The sequence below is a fragment of the Corapipo altera genome, unplaced genomic scaffold, assembly GCF_003945725.1.
Source record: "Corapipo altera isolate COAL_440 unplaced genomic scaffold, ASM394572v1 49, whole genome shotgun sequence".
Taxonomy (NCBI): domain Eukaryota; kingdom Metazoa; phylum Chordata; class Aves; order Passeriformes; family Pipridae; genus Corapipo; species Corapipo altera.
The window spans coordinates 5,025,606-5,033,802 of NW_020884879.1; positions in this window are offsets into that span (position 1 = coordinate 5,025,606).

The window sequence follows — 8,197 nt, forward strand, 5'->3', positions numbered from 1 at the left end:
TCTAGTACTATCTTTTATCAACTCTTTAATTATCAATTATTATTTAATACAATTTCTTGAAATATTTCTAGCATCTTTTAATATTGGTTTCTCACATCAAACAGCAATTACATTATCCCTCAGTGCATTTCCAGTGCACTTCTGAATATTAATTCCTATTGCTGTGTAATTTTTACAAACTTTCTTAAAATTGTTCTCTTAGTGAAATGAGGATATTTTTAGGCTACTACAAATTGTGGGGAAAAAAATGTATCTGAAGATGCGAACATATCCTTGGCTCATTAAATATTCTCTGCAAATTCTTTTCCTACCTTTATTATTAAAAAAAATAGCATATAGTTTAATCCTGAATAGCAGACACTAGTTTTGTTTCTTTTTTTCCAGTTGTAATTTAGAAGCCTGCTTGCTGTCTTACCTTTAATCATACTGTTTAATAATGAAGAATTAATGGTTTTCAGGAAAGAAAGACAGTAGTGATATCAATCCTGCTCTAAACCATTCAAACAAAAAACTCTTATTAAAGTGTAAGCAGCTTGCAACACCAAGTTTATGACTTGCTCATTTTTTTAACTTGGGTTTTCTTGGCAGCGGGATCCTACAGTTTAAACAGGCTCACTGACATCTTGGCATGATGAAAAATATACTGCCATAGAAGAAAAGGGAGCCACAAGCTAAGGATCTCATTAGATTTCTATCGTGGGAATACGATCTGAATTTGAACTGCAAGATTCAACACTTTTTACTCTGTCCTGATTTTGTGGTAATAAATAACACTTTTAAACTGTTGTGAGAAGCACTTAGTACGTGCAATATGAAAAGACCACACAATTTAAGCAGCAATGAAAAGAAGTCTACTGTTTTGCTTGAATTAACATAACTGCATAATTCAAATGATCCTTACTATTAAATCACCAAATGCATCATTTAAATTTTATTTAAAATAGAATTAATATTACAGTGGTTGTGTGTCTTCATAAATAAAATATCAGAGATTTGTTTGTAATAATTTCTGAATGGCACTGAAAAAATACAATAAATGATCATTTGGAACATCATGTCTTAATTAGAGTGGCTCAGGGTATTTTTTTCCATTTATCAGTGGGAAATGTAGGTTTTTTAAAACTGATGGTTCATTCAGAATAAATCTCATTCTTTCAGGAAAAAAAAAAGGAAAGAAAAAGTATTGATTTAGCAAGTAAGGGATCGCAAGACAAAACTATTTCAGGTGTCAGATTGACTAAAATACTTTGGTTTAGATTATCAAGCAGAAATTTTTGCCAGGTCTCACAAGAATTACAGTACAATTTCCTCAACACATCATTCTCTGAGTTGTTCTTTTTCTTTAGGATGCTTTTTCTGTGATATCCTTCTGTCCTGCAACTCTTCAGAGGAGCTATAGATTAATGTTGGAGAACAAGTCACAGAGAAGAAAGAGAGCAGAAGGCACTAGAAACCCAGTATTTGGGCAGCACAATCTCAGGTACATTCAGTGAGTACTGGTCAAAATTAGTTGAATCAAGCAAAAGCACTTTGGTTCTGAAAGTAAAAACTGAACATTTTGACTTTTCTGAATCAAATTTCTTTCTAATGTTCCAGGCCAGTGTTCATGATAATAAATATTTTTACAGAGATTTTTAAAAAAGGTTCATCTGAATTCAGTAAATAATTGTCTTTTAAAAAGAGAATCACGTATTAAGTAAATGTCATCTAATCTATCATTTTATTTTGCCTTAACATTTTGACATCTTTTTTCCTCAGTGTTTCATACAGAATGATTTTTGGCACTCACACATATTTCAGATAATGATTTAAATATCTTTTCAGGAAGTTAAATTAGAAAAAAAATTGTACATCTTCAAATTTATAGCAATGACATTGCTATTGGTCTAATGATATTCCAATTCTAATGCAACAAAGACAATTTATCATTTAACTTCTGTGTACTTAGAACTTGATTAAGTGGAAGTAGATCAAAATTATGTTAAACAACACCAGTTGTTACGCTCAAGCAACTTGAGTTGAAATCTATGGGAGCACACGTACAAGTTAAAAATGGGTTAATAGACAGTTATTTCATATTTCAAGTGCACTGAAATTTTACAAAAGGGAGATTAATGACAAAATTACATTTGGTGATAGTTTGTGATGCACATTTTGTCATATTTTCTTACTGTGACCAGTGGTCAAAGAGCTTCTTGTAATTCAGGATACAGTGAAATAAGTTATGAAATGGAACAGTCATAATATGCCTATTTAGGAAATCAAAGCTGCTTAATTGACACCCACTACATACCCTGACTTTTGATGTTCATTATACACTGTTGGGCCTACCTGAAAACTTAGATAGCTATCTGCTTAATCCTTTTATTTTTCCTACCTTTTGGGAAAGCACTAAAAAATATATATTAAAAAAATACATATACATTACTTACAGGCTTTTTTCCATCTGCTTCATTAAAGATTTGTTTCAAGTCAGTCAAAATCTAGGTAAAATAAATAGTAATTTTGTACCTGCAGGCTTTGATTTTACAGTGATCCAGTAGCAAAGGTCTAGGTGAGCGTCTGTCTCTGTGCCAGTCGCTGCAGGCTCAACTTGTCAGGGAGGTGAATTGTGACACCAGACCAGAACTCAGGAGACAAAGTCTTCCCAGGACCTTGGTACGTTGTTTAATTTTTCTGAATTTTCAATAAACTGTCTTTGAAATGGAGAATGGCCACTTAATCTCTTCCCCTTAGGAATATGATTATAAATTCATCAATGTTTGTAAGATGCTCAGGTGTTCAGGTCTTTTGGTAAGACCTGTAAATACATTGCAAGCCATGTGCCTGTAGCACATATGCAGAGGACACTTCTCAAGTCTTTGATGCTGAATGTCTATTAAAATGAATGCCATTTGATTGTAAAATCCACTCTAGATCAAATGTTCGTATACAAATAGCAAAATAACAGCTACTGGACATGCAAAATTCATTAATACTAGTAGGAAAATAATGCTTTTCTTGTGTTGTTTCTGGGTATGTACATTGACTTTTATCTCCTTGACTTTTTTTAATTAATATGTTACTGAATAAAAATGACCATGGTAGGCTGTAGGTGCACCATCAAAAGCCTTAGAAAGGGACAGGAGAAATTCATGTGTAACAGGTCTATAAATACAAACTAAATAGGCTCACCTGGGTGAGTACTAGGGAACGAACTGCAAACAATAGCCAGGATTGTTTGCCTAAATGGCATCTCCAGTTGCCATTCTCAGAGACAGAATGAAAAGAAATACACCCATTTTTATTGTAAGTCTTATCAGTTCTGCTCCACTGCCATGCTGGGGGTGCTCTAAGTTCTATTACACCTAAGTTCAGAGTTTAGTCTAAAAATTAAGCAGGAGTACAATGTGAGACACTGGAATAGATTTCCCAGAGAAGCTAGTTCCAGATGGGTGCCCCATCCCTGGAAGTGTCCAAGGCCAGGTTGGTTCAGAACCCCAGGACATCCTGTGGTTCTGAGCAACCTGGTCTAGTGGAAAGTGTCCCAGCATTTCAACCTGTTAAATTTCATCCCATGAACCACTGCCAAATGCTCCAATCCATATAGATCTCTATGCAAGGCATCCCATCCAGGGAGGTTGAAACTAGATGATTTTAAGGTCATAAGATCCTATGATTCTACATCCCTGATGGCTAAAAAACAGCACCTGACTACAGCAGCAGCCCTTCTCAGATCACCAGGAGACACTAAATAGGAAAGCAGGGTGGTTTAAAGGACAGGAGTTCACAGTCCCGTCTAACTTGTTTGTGTTTTATTAAATCAAATTTGCCTAATGCAAATGGGAACAGAAGGGATTCAAGAGAAGATCAATTTTACTGCTAACTTTCCTGACAAATGGCCATCCTAACCCTAACAGTTTCCAGTAGTGAGGATTCAACAGCTTCCCAGTTGTCCTTTAATTACTACTGGAAAGTTCAACTGATAGCTTACTTAAATCTTCATTTTTGCTCTTTGTCATCACGTGATTAGCTTGAATCATGTGACTTCCCCTGAGTGCCCTTCTCACTTTATAAATCAAAGACTAGGAAAATTTAAGAATATGTATATAAATTGTGTCCTGAGTTTTTTTCAGTTACCTTGGAATTATACTCATTAATATAACCTGATCTAGTTGAATATGTTCTGTTCATTGCATTGGAGTAGATGACCTTTAAATGTCCCTTCTTACCCAAACAATTCTATGATTCTATAAATATCTGAAGGAACTTTCTCTGTTATCACAACCAGTTCATTGATAACTGGCAACCACGTTATAGAATCACTTTTGTGAGCTGACTGAAATCTGCCCAAAAAACCAGTTGAGTTCTTGTCCGTGAGTTTACATACGAGATACTCCAACACCCCCAATCTGAGAGTTCACCATTTTTCTGATTTCCAGCCTAAACTTCAGATCAGTTGATAACTGGTTATGTGCCTGTGTTGTTCTTCAGTTTTAAATGGGCCCTCTTTTTTTGCTAAGCCAAACCCTTCTAAGGTTACCTACTGACACACTGCAAAGGCACACACAATAGTTTTATGTATATTAGCTCACGTATCTCAATTGTGACAGAAAAAAAAACCACAATAATACTCCTTTTTCTTCTGAGACTGGGAATGCCACATTCCTGTATATAGAGTCGCTGATACACTTAAGACTGATCTACTTACATCGTACCATTGCAGCTTGACAGAATACAATAAGATCAGCAGAGAGTGCTTCCAAGGTGCAACTTTTCAAAATTACCTTTTTGTTGAATACAGTTCAGTTGTCCAGCATTGACAAAAATTAAAATACTAAAAAAAGGCTAATATTTCTATAAATGTCAAACATATTTCTACATATGCCAAGCATAAACTGGGAGAAGAGTGGCTGGAAAACAGCCCTGCTGAAAGGGATCTGGGAGTGCTGGCTAGCAGCAGCCTCGGTGAACCAGCAGTGTGTGCCCTGGTACCCTAGAGGGAAAACCCCATCCAGGAATACATCAAACACAGCATAACCAGTCAGTCAAAAGAGACAATTATCATTCTGTATTCTGTGTTGGTGTGGCCTCACCTGGAGTGCTGTGTGCAGTTCTTAGCTCCACACAAATCAAGAAGAATGTGAAGGTCCTTGAATGTCTCCAGAGGAGGGCAACAAAGCTGCTGAAAGGGCTGGAAGGAACCTCCTATGAGGAGTGGCTGAGGACTTTGGGTTCATCTAGTTTTGAGCAAAGGAGGCTGAGGGGCAACCTCCTTGCTCTCTACAGCTGCCTGTAGAGAAAGCGGAGAGGGAGGTCCTTATCTCTTCTCCCTGGTATCCAGCAGTAAGACACAAGGGAATGGCTCAAAGCTGCACCAGAAGAGTTTCAGACTGGACATCAGGAAGCATCTCTTAATGAAAAGGGTGGTCAAACACTGGAACAGGCTTTCTAGAGAGGTGGTTGTTGCCCTAAGTCTGCCAGTGTTTAAGAGCCATTTTAACAATGCCCTTAATTACACACTAACTATTGGTCAGCCCGGAAGGGGTTAGGCAGTTGGACTGACCACTGTAGATCAGCTGAACTATTCTATTCTATTCTATTCTATTCTATTCTATTCTATTCTATTCTATTCTATCAGCTGCACAGAGAGCAACTGTTTATTTGTATCTACCTAAATGCTCTGTGGCATGTAAAGTTTCCCAGAAAGAGAGTGACACTACCCTGAAAAAAGTCTCCAGGCAACTTCAGGGCAGCCTCGGTTGTTATGCTCTGCAGACGAAAGTAACAAAAGGGTTGCTCTGCCACTCCTTGTTTCATACACATAAAAGACAGTATTTCATCCTGTCAGACAGTAACAAAATGCCTGTGTTCAGGGCAAGGATCTGGTCTTGCTATTTTATGGGTCCGCCAATCCCACAGCTCAGAGCTTGGCAGGCTTACTCATTTCCACAGCTGCACCTGGCACCTGGAACAACCTGGCCACACCAGAAAAGAAAAACCAGGCAGGCAGCAGAGTGGATATAAGGGAAAAACCTAAATATAGAAAGATAAGGTGAAAGAAGCTGAGTGAGAGAGGAGTTAAAGAAAAAGAAAGGGGAGAATTATTCCTGGTGGTTATAAGGGACTAAACTGCTTGAATTTGTTTAAGAAACATGACAGAAGGCATGGGGAATAAAAACCATAGCTAACACACAGAGGAAGAACAAAGACTCCATTCTGAGAGTGCCAAGTGTTTGCTTTACGTATCAAACCTTGTTGCTAATGTATTTCTCTCCTCAGTCTGTCCATTTTTTTCCCCAAAGAATTACAGGTGGTTGGTCCTGCAAGCACTTTGAAGCTGGTGACTGTACCTAATGCAACAGCTCCAGTTTCAAGAGTTGTCTGGGGGTTAGCAAAATGTATAATTCTTCACAGAATATGCATTATCCATTATCTATTTTGAATAACTAAATGCAATTTTGCTATATTCATGCACAGCCCTGATACACTGCTTTCTACTGGGATCTTTTCCCAAAAAATGAGTAGCAGCTGGGGCCGTGGTGCAGTAAAGAATCTTTAAACAATGCAGAAAAGATTAAAGACATAATTTCAAACAATGCAAAATATTCGTTTAATAGCTTTGTGTGAATCTCAAATGAATTTCAACATTTCATGACTAAGAATATGCACTTGAATTTTCACCTTAACACCATTTCCTAGGTACTGCACTTGTCGCATTTGGTTGAATCACTTGTCTAAAAGAAGAAACTGTACTTTTCTAGAAGAAACAAAAAACCTCAACAAAAAAACACAGCTGCAGTAAAGTTACCTTTGCTTTTGTAAGAAACACAGGTGGACTCTGCTGGTCTGATCTAAGCATGTCGTTGTCCTCCACCCCAGGGAAGCCAGCAGTTTCCTGGCACTGCTGTAAGGCAGTATTAGTCAGCACAAAGAGGGAGTGGCAGGCAGAGCTGGGGGCAAGGCAAGGTTTCAGGGGAGTCACCAAGATCCAGCCACTGTCCCCTACACCAAGGGTGCAATAGTAACTCTCTAGAATAATTGTGCTGACAACTACCATTCCTGAAAGCAAACACTCTCCCTCCCGAGAAAAGTTGTTTTAGACGATAACTTATTTGCTATTAAAAGCTTATCAAGAGAATTTAGACAGATGTTTGTACTCTGAGACAAGAGCAACCTTGTTGTACACGCCTCACACCTTTGAAAACTCCTCTCCTCACCAGGCACCGAGAAAGGGCTCAGCTGCTTTTTTGGTTCAAAAAGCAAAGATGAACTTTCTCTTTGTTCTGCGGTGTCGGTGAACTCTGAACTGCTGCTGTCTCCAGAGGGAAAACAAAAATCTAATGTTCAGTGGAACCTCCCATGCAAACTGACTGTAGGGGCAGAACCGCAGCCTGGTTGTGGGAGGAGGAGTGTTTAGCTGCTGCCAGGTTAAAGTGAAGGAAAGGCAGAAAGAAATTCAGCTTCAGTGGTTGCTGACACACGATCTGTTTAAAAAACAAGTCGATACTGTTTGACATTCATTTCATAACAGCAGGCAAATTATTTCTGTAAAATATTAATAATAGAAGATTTTCATACAAGGGAACTAAGTAAAAAAAAAAAAGGCCTAAACTTTTTTATGATGGCTGAGGTTCTTGTAGGATGTGTAAGACATGTAGCTGACCCACACTAAAATTATAAGCAACATAAGAAGAGACATCTAAGCTCGGGCAAAACAATTTGCATAACTGTGGCTATTGAGCTCTGGGAAGAAGAGAGGATTCTATTAATGCCTCCTGTAACTTCAAAGGGGAATCAATGTTAAGAATTTTTCGAAAGAAATTAAATTAGCTTTTTACTCCACCATATCAGCATTAAAAATTGACTAGTAGTTGTAACTGTATATATACTATCACCTCATTAACAATGCTTTGGATCGGCAACTAAAATCTGTTTCAGAATTCCACAAAGCAACTCGCAGATTAAGAAGAAAGTTGCAAATCAAGGTTCTTCTCTCACAGTCCTTTGATGTTAATAAATACTTAACCATCAGTCTAGGAAATGTAATATACATCTGAGAATAGAATCTAATTCTAAATCACCCAATTAAAGGGGTGTAATATGAACTTTTTTGAGACATACTCTCCCTCATTTATCTCAAACAGGAATAAGTAAAAGAGAACTTCACAGTACTTCTACCAACATTAGTTATGGTAGCTACATCAGCTATTAAACT